At 34.2% G+C, this 12,917-nt stretch overlaps 1 non-coding gene across 1 annotated transcript; it reads left to right on the forward strand.

Annotated features, from left to right (window-relative positions):
- Window positions 1-2,257: 2,257 nt before the first annotated feature.
- On the forward strand, window positions 2,258-2,361 carry LOC125369616. The gene has a single exon (XR_007215293.1). It is a non-coding gene; the product is annotated as a small nucleolar RNA R71 (small nucleolar RNA).
- The last annotated feature ends 10,556 nt before the right edge of the window (window positions 2,362-12,917 follow it).

Here is a 12,917-nt window from a genome sequence, read left to right on the forward strand (position 1 = left end):
CTTTAACACTTCAAAATATGTCACTCCTCAAAATTACGTACGAGCATCAAGTAGGCTAACTCCTGCAAAATTCAAGAATAAACACATTCCAAGCAACATCTAGTAAAAGGTTCAATAAGATAGCATCTCCTCAAAATCAAACTTACTAAAAACAGACTGAAATATCTAACTGCAAATGACTACATAAAATAAAATAAAAGAAATGTCCAAAAATTCAGAAAGCAAAAATAGATTCGGGAATGCCTCCCGAAGGCGCTTCTTTTTGTTCGAGTCGTCTAGCTGGACTCTGGATCAGCATTCCTGCATCGCGGGCAAATTAAGAAGGTAGGCTCAATGTAAGTTGGGGTTCGAGGCATATAAGCGCAATGAAAAGGTCCGATGTGTGCAGTAGATGTCCAAGGAGGTGCTCTCTGGACCGATTTGGGATGTCCATTCATCCATTCTGAATTCCGGCTAAGTGATATGTCAAAAACAAACTTGCAACTACCCTTCTCGGGTCTATCATAGCACAAAGTCTCATATTGATACAAGTTATTTTTTTTAGATGAATAACACATACTAGTAGGGGAAGAAACATGTATAGCATCATCCATTTGTACATCTTGTGGTTGTGTATTACATGCAAGATCAATTCCATCAATACAACAAATGGCATGAACATGGTCGGTGGAAGAACTATCAAATGAGGGTAAACTAAAAGTGACACAATCGTCCCCTACATTAAGTTCTAACTTCCCCTCAAATACGTCTATTTTAGCTCTAGCTGTGGCAAGGAAAGGTCTCCCCAAAATTAATGGTATACCATGCTCATTGTCCATATCCAAAACCACAAAGTCCACAGGAAATATGAACTTATCTACCTTAACTAGCACATTTTCCACAATTCCCCTAGGAAGCTTAATGTAATTGACTAATTGTATGCACATCCTAGTGGATTTTGCCTCCCCCAAACCTAGCTTATTGAACAAACTAGTGGGCATGACATTTATGCTAGCCCCCAAATCAGCTAATGCATCATCAACATATAAATTACCTAAAGTGCAAGGAATAGTGAAACTCCCTGGATCGTGACGTTTCTCTGGCAACTTGCTCTGAAACATCGCTGAGCACTCCTCATTAAGCTGAACATAGGCGACCTCCTCCAACTTCCTTTTTCTGCTAAGTATGTCCTTTAAGAACTTAGCATACTTTAGCATCTGCTCTAATGCATCAATAAAAGGCAAGTTAATATGCAGTTGTCTAAAAATATCTAAAAACTTACTGAACTGCTCTTTCGCCTCTGCTTGTTTATCTCTAGCAGGATAAGGAATCTTAGGTTGATATTCCCTAACTGGAATTGATTTCACCTTTGTCCCTCAGGTTCCCTAACCTTACCGCTTGTCTTAACTGCACATCAATAGTGGGCGTCATAAAAATAGGCTTAGAAGGAGCTCGAAACTAACTTACCTGAACGCAAAGTGATGGCATTCACGTGCTCCCCAAGTTAGACTCGGGTGGTGCTCGGGAGCGCTCCTTGCCTCTCGGACAACATCTTGAGATTTGGCCAATTTGGGTCTCCAAGTTCGAATCAAGGCCTCGGTTCCTAAGTGCACTATCAGTTTGGAACCTCATCTCCGTAGACGTCACAAACTTCATCATAAGCTCCTCTAAATTTGACTTCTTTTCCGGTAGAGGAGGAGCTTGTGCAGTCCAAATTGAATGTTGCCGCGATCACGATGAAGTCTCCGAAAACCAGTGGACCCTAAGCGTTATTGTTCCTCCAATCAAGTTGGGATGATTGCGCCACCCGTGGTTGTATGTATTGTCATAAGAATCGTTCACTGCCTTGGGGCATTCCCCATATAATTAACCCTGTTCAACATCGGGATGACATAGCGAATTAGATGGAAAAGTAGTAGAGGATGAAGCAAACATACCTCCCATGCAGACAGTCAGACCGTAATGCGGGCCACCACAAAACTCGCAGCCCAACGCTCACTGCATGAACCGGCATCCTGAGTTGGTCGATCTTCTTGGCTAGAAGCTCCACTTGAGCTCGCCAAGGTTGCTGTAGAGTCCACTTGGTTGACCACTCCCTGTCTTCCCTGGTCGGCTCCTAGAGGATTGCCACTAATAGTTGTTCATGGCCATTTCCTCTATCAAGTTCCGAGCCCGCCGAGCGCCTTACTGCTTAGCGCCCACCGCCGCGAAGATCCACCATCTCGCCTCGTTGCAAGGTTCAACCCATTGTAAAGGTCCGAACTGCATCCACACCGGCAATCCGTGATGTGGGCGATCTCAAAAGATCTTTAAATCTCTCCCATGCATCGACATGCTTTCATCATCAAACCGCACAAAAGAAGATATGTCATTTCTAAGTTTAGCGGTTTTAGCGGGAGGAAAATACTTATATAAAAATTTTTCGGCCAACGCCTTCCGGTGTAGTGATCGTCATTGTGGAAGAGATTGCAGCCATCTCTTTGCTCTGTCCCTCAAGGAAAATGGAAACAATCTCAAATTGAATGGCATCATCGGTTGTTACATTTATTTTGAATGTGTCACAAATCTCCAAAAGTTGGAGATATGTGCATTGGGATCCTCACGGGCAATCCTCCAAACTGCACGCTTTGTTGGATCATCCGGATAACATTGGCCTTTATCTCAAAATTGTTGGCCGTCCGACTATACTAGTTTTCGTCCCATCCAAAGATGGTCGAGCAAACTCGTACATCGCCCTCGATCCTCATCGTGGGGGTCATGGTTTTCCATCGTGTCTAGTCTATCCACAGGTACCTCAACCTCAATCTCCTCCTCTTCTAATTGCAACCTCTTCCTTAAGAGTTTGAGGGATCGTTCGGATCGGGATAGAGGCTCTATAAGATTCGAGTTTGAGCTCCCGGTCATAAACTACCTCAAACCGAAAGTCCACACAACCACCGATCAACAAAAATAATATAATAATAAATAATAATAAAATTAAAGAATAAATGAATAAAACAAATAATGACTAAATTAACACAAAATAATTCACTCTAGTTCAATTGACTCCCAAGCAGCGCCAAAACTTGATGGGCTCTTTATGCAACCTACACCTAAGGCGTTGAACCTACCGATGCAGCCCTAGCACTAGTGAGTATCAAGGTCGTATCCCTGGAGATCGGGTGAACCTAGAGTTACTACCGCTGCTATGTTATCTAGTCCGAAATAGGGTGTGAAAGTTCTAACATACCGGTAATGGTTATGAGTGCAATTAAGTAAATGAAGGACAACAATGGACAATTAAAAGACAATTGTAAAGAGAGAAATAAATCCAAAAGGGAGCCTAAGTGATGGAATTCTAAAGATGAATTTTATGGATTGCCGATCTTGTTTACCCGTGCCTAAATCCTGAATTGAATCCCGGTTCCTCTCTCGAGCTTATCGGATTCCTAAACCCTGCACTAACCTAATGGAATCTCTTCCTATCGGGATTACTACAAATTAGCATTAAGTATGATTTAAGACTATTAAGAGTTGTTAGTTCTTAATCCGGCAAGTAAATCAACCTCATCTCTAAGTGTTAACTACCAGTCCTTACTATTCAAAATCCAGTTGTAACAAGCATTTCTCAATGTCAAGAAACAATCTAATAAACAATTAATCCAACGTCTCAAATTAACTGCATCAAACTTTTATTACTGAATAGCAAGAAGATTGCAAGAATGACAATTATAAAAAACTAACAATTAAGCATAATCCATCAACAAAGGTGAACCCTAATGGATTCAAAAGATCTAGTACGCTCATGTTCATAGTCAAAGCAATTAAAGAACAAAATAAGGAAAAACAAATTAAAGGTATCTACACCCTTCTCTTTCAAGCTGAATGAGAAACCCTAAATTTGCAAATTCAAAATCTCAAACCCTAGTTGCCTCTTGAATACTCCCAAAGTTTGTCTTGATCTTCAATTCGATGTTGGAATAAGTGGAATCCCCCCTTCAATTGATGAAAATTGATCTCTCCAGGTCTACAATTGAGGTATAGGAAATATTTGATTAAGTGTGTATCTTGGAATTGAGTCCAAAAATCGTCCTCTTCAATTAGAATTCAAAATCGCCTATATAGTTGATTCAAGACCGAGCTGAATCTGGAGTCTGTTGCCGAGCCACTACAGGCCGATCCACCACAGTCGTACGGAGGCCGTGGTGGCTACTGAAGGCGTGCTTGAAATGGCACAATTGGGGATAGCCTCTTGATAATTCAGCACGGCCGGAGTCCAGGCCGTGCTCAACCCTCGGGGTGCTTGTTCTCGCCCAATTTGATGGATTTTGCTCCGTAATCACACGTATTTCCCTCGATTGCTGATGGTGTCCTTCGAAAATGACCTGAAACGAAAAGGGAAACAAAGGCATTTGGGATGAACTAGATACTCATCAAGCACTCCCTACTTGCAATCAGCTAAATGCGCATAATGGTTAAAGAGAAGAAGACCGATTAATGCAATTCTTGATGGGTTTGAACGACGTTTATAACAATGTTCACTCAAATATTTTGATGATGTCCCCATTGCCTAATGTGCGTCAAGTTTATTCTCTTGTTGTCCAAGACGAAGCACAGCGAAAAATGACCTCAGAACTAACTGGACCTTTCTCTATTGCTGCTGCTATTCAAAATCGATATAATAGCTCCTCGAACAACTCCAAAGGCAAGTACTGTGAACACTGTAATAGAGAAGGTCATACAATTGAAAATTGTAGGACCCTGAAATTCCATTGCAGATTTTGCGATAGAAAAGGCCATACAGAGGACCGTTGCAAATATAAAAATGGAACTTGGATCCTCAATAACACAAAGCCTCAAAATAGTCGATAGAATCAATAACAACAACAACAGCGTGGACAGCACAACAATTTCACTTCCGTTGCGAATGCCACAATGTTTTCGCAATCATATAATACGCAGGATTCTTCTAAATCCCTTTATGGCCTCTCCACCGAACAACTCCAACAACTTGCACATGCCATTTCTATAATGTCTTCAAATCAAAGTTCTGGTAATAACGCTTATGCAAATGCTGAGGTCTGTCTCCTTTCTCTAGTGCTTCAATTAATTCTGCATTTACAAAACCTTGGATTTTGGATAGTGGAGCCACTGATCATATCATTTCTGACCCTATACTTCTCACACAAACAAAATCTTCCTCCATACCTGTTGTTAATTTGCCTACTAGTTCATTTGCTCCAATCACTTTCATAGGAACTGTCCCATTCAATTTAGACATAACATTAGAAAATGTCCTGTGTGTTCCATCTTTTAACTTAAACTTGATGTCTGCTAGCAAAATACTAATGCTCTCAACTATTGTGCCATTATGTTCCCTTCCTTTTGCGTTTTACAGGACTTGCAGACGGGGAGGATGATTGGCTTGGGTAAACAACACAATGGTCTATACTACATGTCTCCATTGCAAAAGACTCATGCATTTCACCAAGTTGCTCACCCTTTAAATCTATGGCACATGCGGCTTGGACATCCGTCACCATTCCGTCTCAAACTGGTTTCTTCATTGTTACCTTTACAAGATTTCTCTTCTAATAATGATTGTACTGTCTGTCCCTTAGCTAAACAAACAAGACTTCCATTTCCATTAAGCTCTATATCAACCCATGATGCCTTTGAATTGATACATTGTGATATTTGGGGGACACATAAAGTTCCTACACATTCAGGTGCACATTTTTTTCTTACAATTGTGGATGATTTTACGAGATGCAGTTGGATATTTCTTATGCAGCATAAATCTGAAACACAACACTTTTTAACATCTTCCATTGATTTTGTTCATATCTAATTTCATACCCATGTTAAGGCCATTAGAGTGGACAATGGTTCAGAATTCCTATCCATGAATTTTTTTTTTCATTCACATGGCATTGAATATCAATGCACTTGCGTATATACTCCCCAACAAAATGGAGTTGTTAAGTGAAAGCATCGCCACATACTTACTGTTGCTCGTGCATTATTATTTCAGTCCCATTTACCACTTGATTTTTGGGGTGAGTGTGTCTCAACTGCTGTTTACCTCATTAACCGAATTCCATCACCATTGTTATCCAATAAATCTCCTTTTGAATTGTTCTATAAACATCCACCTTCTTTTAATCACCTAAGAGTATTTGGCTGCCTCTGTTATGCAACTGTTGTTCACCCCATCGCTAAATTTGATTCTCGTGCTAAGCGTTGTGTCTTTGTTGGCTATCCTACTGGTCAAAAGGGCTATAAGCTTTATAATATGGATAAAAAAAATTCCTTGTTAGTCGGGATGTTCAATTTTGTGAAACTACTTTTCCTTTCTCTTCCACCGCGACTAATATCACCCCTGATCACTCTCTTGATATTACACCTGACTGGACTCCCATTGAACCACCTGCTACAACCAACCCATCTCCTCTCACACAAGAACTTGAGCCATTACATATTGCTCCACCAACACATAATCCTCCTGACCAACCAACTATAACTCCTCAACCCGAACCAGATACACTTCTTTCAAACACATCATATCTTATCTGACAGTCTACCCGTTTCAGAAACAACATCATGTGTGGCATCAAGACTATATAATGTCTGCTCAAGCCCATCAATCCACTTCGGTCTCCAGTCCTATAAAAGGTACTCGATATCCTATCTCTAATTTTCTTTCATTTTCTCGTATTTCTCCTCCCCATCGTACTTTTCTAGCTAACATTACAGGACACTCCGAACCCAACTCCTATGATGAAGCCATTCTTGACCCAAATTGGTAACAAGCCATGAATGTGGAATTAAAAGCATTCCAAAATAATAACACATGGAGTATCGTTCCTTTGCCAGTTGGAAAAAAAACCCATTGGTTGTAAATGGGTGTACAGAATTAAGTACAAATCTGATGGGACAATTGACCTTACAAGGCTCGTCTTGTTGTAAAAGGTTACACTCAAGTCGAGGGTGTTGATTATCAAGAAATATTTTCACCTACAGACAAACTCACTACACTCCGTTGCCTTCTTACCGTCGCTACTGCTCGACAGTGGTATACCCATCAATTGCATGTTCAAAATGCTTTCCTTCATGGCGATTTGTATGAAATTATATACATGGATATACCACCAGGCCTTCCTCGACAGGGGGAGAATACTGCATGTCGACTCAACAAATCTCTCTATGGCCTCAAACAAGCATCAAGAAATTGGTTTTCCACTTTTTCAAATGCCATTCAAAAGGCTGGTTATCAACAGTCAAATGCTGATTATTCTCTTTTTACAAAGGCTAAAGGAAATTCATTCACTGCCATCCTCATTTATGTTGACGATATTCTCTTGACATGAAATGATTTGCAGGAAATGGAAAGTCTTAAAGGATTCCTTCTTAAACATTTTCGTATTAAAGATCTTGGAGACTTGAAATACTTTATGGGGATTGAATTTTCATGGTAAAAAAAAAGGAATATTCATGTCACAAAGGAAATATGTGCTGGATATTTTGCAAGATTCAGGCCTTACAGGTGCTCGTCCAGACAAATTTCCAATGGAGCAAAATTTAAAACTCACTTCTACAGATGGAGAATTGTTAAATGATCCAACCAAATACAAAAGATTGATTGGACGATTGATATATCTCACTGTTACAAAACCAAATATTGTTTACTATGTTCGAACTTTGAGCCAATACATGCATGAACCTCGCAAACCCCATTGGGATGCTGCTTTTTGAATACTCAAATACATCAAAGGTGCACACCGGGTCAAGGCTTGTTACTACCGTTTAATAATAATCTCGCCTTAAAAGCCTTTTGTGATTCAGATTGGGGAGGTTGTCGTACTACACGAAGGTCAGTTACAGGTTATTGCATCTTTCTTGGCAGCTCTCTCATTTCATGGAAATCTAAGAAACAAGCAAACGTTTCTAGATCATCAGCAGAGGCCGAATATCGAGCTATGGCTAATACATGTTTGGAACTAACTTGGTTACGCTTTATATTATAAGATTTAAAAGTTACACAAACATCTCCTACACCATTTTTTTGTGATAATCAAGTAGCATTGCATATTGCAGCAAATCTCGTTTTCCATGCACGAACAAAGCATATTGAAATAGATTGCCACATAGTTCGAGAGAAATTACAAGCCAAGATAATAAGTCCTTCTTATGTTCCCTCACGTTTCCAGCTAGCAGATATCTTCACAAAAGCCTTGGGAAAAGAGCAGTTTGTAACATTGTGCGGCAAGTTGGGACTTCATGATATTCACTCTCTAACTTGAGAGGGAGTATTAAAGAATATTGTTGTAATATTAGTTGACTTACCTTAGTTACTATATGCTATAGTTATAATTCCTTTAACATAGGAGAATAATGCTAGAAATTAGCTCTAATTTATTCACTATATAGACCTATACTCTGATATATATATACATGTTGTAATGTTGTTATAATAGATATATAGAAAACCATTTCATTCAGCTTTTCTTATTCATATACACTGCTATTTTTACGTATAAGAAGAGACAAATATTGCAAGTGGGTTAGACATATTTCTAAGAAGAAATACTTTCCATTTTTGTTAATTGAAGTACCATCTTTCTAGAGAACATTTACTATTCCTTTTATTTGGTGCAATAAAAATAGAGAAAAATCTTTTTAAGAAATTGTTTTAATATCTTTTATTGCGGTATTTAGATGACTAAGGAAAAAAGGAGACAAAAAAGAAATTAAGAATAAATGAGGAAAAATTGAAAACTTCCATATATAATGAAAATGAAATTAAAATTATAACTCTTTAACTCCTTCTTTTTATGCCCTTAATTCAACAAAAGTAAAAATCAGTTTTTGAGTATAAAAATATCTCATACTTTTTTTAAAAAGAAATTCTAAGAGAATTTGCGAGCCTTAGATTACACAATAGAGAGTAGATATTTTTCTACATTCATCGTAAAAGCGATGATTCACTTAGTTCAGAGTTATAAATTTGAATTCAAAATCTCTATAACTCAAAAGAAAATGTTATTACCATTTAAACTCGATCTAACGTGATTGATATTTTCTTCTTTTTCATTCTTAATACGGGAAAGGTAGAAAATACTTCTGTTATTTAACTTTTTCAAACAAGAGTTCTGTAATTTTTTTATTCTTATGCTTTAGGAGTTACACTATTTAAATTTATTAATATTAATTTGATAATCTTTGCTCATTCATCTGGCACAAATTACTAATAATCCTATTATCATTCAACTCATTATCAATTTAATTTCCATTTAAAGCCAATTAGATGAATTCTTTTCAAGTTTAGAAGAGCATCAGAAAGAGATAAAATAATCTTATAGTTTAGTTTTTCTTTGATTTTAATCTATTCTAAGGAATTTTAGATAAGATTAATTTTGTAAATATACGAATTTATTTGAAATTTAGTAACTGAAATTATTAATAGTGTTAATAAATTTTGAATGTAAATCTCAAATGCTGTAACATTATAAAAGTGTTAAAAAATAAAAATGTTAAATTATATATTCAAATCTCTTTTGCTCTTTTTCCAAAATAAACATCCCAAACAATGAAAATAGACTTTTTTTTCCCTCTTTAGTTTTTCGTTTCTTTTCCCGCACATCGAATAAAGGATTAGAGAACTTATTCTAAAGCTAGTTAGTCAGCTTGCGTATTGTATAATTGTTGCTTTTAATTTGATTATAAATATTATTAATTTGTAAAAATCTAAACTGAACTTTTTTAATTTAAAAAATATTTATATATAGAGCTTCACTAATGCTAAACTTATTCTAAAGCTAGTTAGTCAGCTTGAAGAATATTACTGATAATAATATCGTATAATATGAGAAAATTTTATTAATTTATTAATCAATATTTCAATAATATTATAAAATCAAAATTAATATTTAATATATAATTTTTCAGAATTAGAAGATTAACTTGATAATTGTCTTTGACATCTTAGTAATTAATCACATAAAAGAAAAGTAAAATAAATATAAAATTGGAAGGCAGTGGACTCACATATCATAATTCTGTTTTGTACTATATATAAAAGTAAACTTTTTGGATTTGGTACTAATATTCTACAGCCTTTTTATTTTTGTTTTTTGAAATGGTTGATAACTTCACGCAATCAATGGTTATCATCTGTGACTTCGCAGTTTTCACGTTCTTTTGTAGCATCTGATTCTTGCTTCTATTATTTAGCCTCACTCCCATCAACGGCTGCCGTGCCGCAGAGACAGAAAAAAGCCGCCCACATGGGCCGTATGTTATTCTCTATGAGAAGTTTGCTCTTTTTTATTTTTTGTCTATTTTTTGATTAAATACTATTTATCATGATATTAAATCTAATATATGACTGAGTATTTTTATTTTTTATTATATTAAGATTTATTTAAATTTAATAAAATTAATTACTTTTTTTTTCTCATATCAGTCGAAGGATTAAATTGGTAATTTAATATTATAATTTAATTTTTAAATTTAATATTAAATATCAAACTCGTTTAAAATTAATCTTATTATCAAATTAAAGTAAAATATCATTTTACTATGTTAATTTTAGTGTCTAACTAAAATAATAAATTTAATATTTTTTACTTGTTTATATTTTTTATTTATTAGCATATTATCTCATTCTAAAAATATTTAAACATAAATATAATTATTTTTATTTAATATTATCAAATTACTATTTAATTTAATTTTAAATTTTTAAATAAAATATAAGTTAAAATTTATTATTTTATTTTAATATTAAATTATATTAAAAATAAAAACTTTACTCATATTAATCTCATTTGAATGGTTGATAAAAAATTTTAATTTTAATATACAAGATAATCATGATCTTATTCATTGATAGTAAACTTGTTAACTTAATATATAAATTATTTTACTAAATTTAGACGTGATTGTTTAATTTAAATTTTACTTTTTATATAGTTTTACTATAATATATAATAAAAATTACAATAGGATAATATTTTTAACAAGAAATATTTATTTTATATTAATAACTAAAATTAAATTATATGGTAATTAAATAATATTATTATAAATATAAGTAGTTTTAAACTGTTTAAATTTGCTTGAATTAAATTGTATTAAAATAAAATAAATTAGAGCAAAAAAATGATATTAAATTTATTATTTTAATTACACACTGAAATTAATTTATGCTAAAAACAAGATTTTACTTTGATTTGATAAAAAATTATTTTGGACGAGTTTAATACTTAATAATAAGTTCACTAAATAAATTATAATTTTAAATTATTATTTTAATTGTTCGACTAACACTAATAGTCAATTTTATTAAAACTAAAAAGAATTTTAATATAGAAAAAATATAGAGACTGAGTAATATATTAGACCAAATATTAAAGGTAAATAGTATTTAATTCCAAATTTTACTAAGTTATAAGTACGTGCTTTTGAATAATTATAAAAATGAATTTTCAGATATCAATTTTAATTTAATTATAAATTTAAATGTAATTAGTTCACGGTTCACATTAAAACAATAAGTAAAGACTTAATAGAAAAATTGAAATATATTTAAAAATGTACAAGAGGATTCAAGATCCATTGGCACGCACCTCTCCACTTGCACTAGTGAAGGAAACTCCTTTACAGTTTAGGCTTACTTATAATAATACCAAAGAAGGTATAGCATCCTGCTTGAATATGCGAATTAGAATATGGGATATGGTGCTGCCTCACTTGCTCAAGCTTGGAGAATTTTGACCTTGTATACAAATGGCATCTTCTATTTCTACACCAAATTCAATTACAACCCATCATCTATTATGTATTTTTACACCAAATCCAATTACAACCCATAATTTATTATGTAGTTTCAGGAGGAGAGCAATACATAATAGGTGAGTTATAGTTGGTATTATTATTTTTATAATAAGAATAATAATTTCGTACCATTAACTTTTAATGAATAACATATAAAACTTATTAGTTATCTATCTAATATTTTATTTAATATAAATGATTTTTAGTCGCTAGATTGACTTCTAGTACATTAGCATTTAGTATAAGGATATGAATGATTATAAATAAATATTTTCAACATGCTAGATGGGAAACTAAGGCAAGCAATCTCACTTTTGATTTTGTATAGTAATAGTGGTTTATTTTGGAGTCGAAGAATTGGATTCTTAAATGAACATTTCGTGCAATGAATGGTCATGAAAAATTCTTCTAGAACCTCTTTAAAACTATTATCCAATAGTTGAAAATTTTGGGTTCCAAATATGAATGGTAAGACTTGAAAAGCAACGGCCAATGAGAAAAGTTTGATAAACATACACTAAAAATTCAGTCCAAGTTCCTAAAGATTGCATCTAACTAATTAGCGGGCACCTTTGAAGAAATTATGGGTTCCAATGTAAAATTATTGATACTTTAAAAGCAATGGCCAATGAGAAAAGTTATTAAACTATAAATATACATATAAAAGAGGGAAAAAAAGAAAAAGCTTTGGTCTAAGATCCTAATTGCATAAAGAAAGATTGCATAAAAGGGGGCACCGTTGAAATTATTCTCCTTGTTTGGTGATTAATGGAAGTATATAGAGTAGTACGGTTAGGGTTCTTGATTTGTGTTGGTTAGAGAATGCCAAGTGAAGCAGTCAATTTTGGTTTGTTTTGTGGGACATAGAAATACTTAAATGGGGAACCATAGGAATCAAAAGGTGGTTTGAATTTATGACCAATGAGATGATAGAATTTGAGAGATTGAATTATTTTGGTGCCTAAAGACATGCATGGATAGTGATGTTTGGGAGTGGAGTGGAGTGGAGTGGAGTCGAGCTTTCTCAAATATATGCTTGTTTCATTGTCTATATTGGAGGTTGTCATTTCATTTCTTATAATTTTATTACCTTTTCTTGTCACTATGTTTGTTTTAAAAAT

Source organism: Ricinus communis, chromosome 3, assembly GCF_019578655.1.
Source record: "Ricinus communis isolate WT05 ecotype wild-type chromosome 3, ASM1957865v1, whole genome shotgun sequence".
Taxonomy (NCBI): domain Eukaryota; kingdom Viridiplantae; phylum Streptophyta; class Magnoliopsida; order Malpighiales; family Euphorbiaceae; genus Ricinus; species Ricinus communis.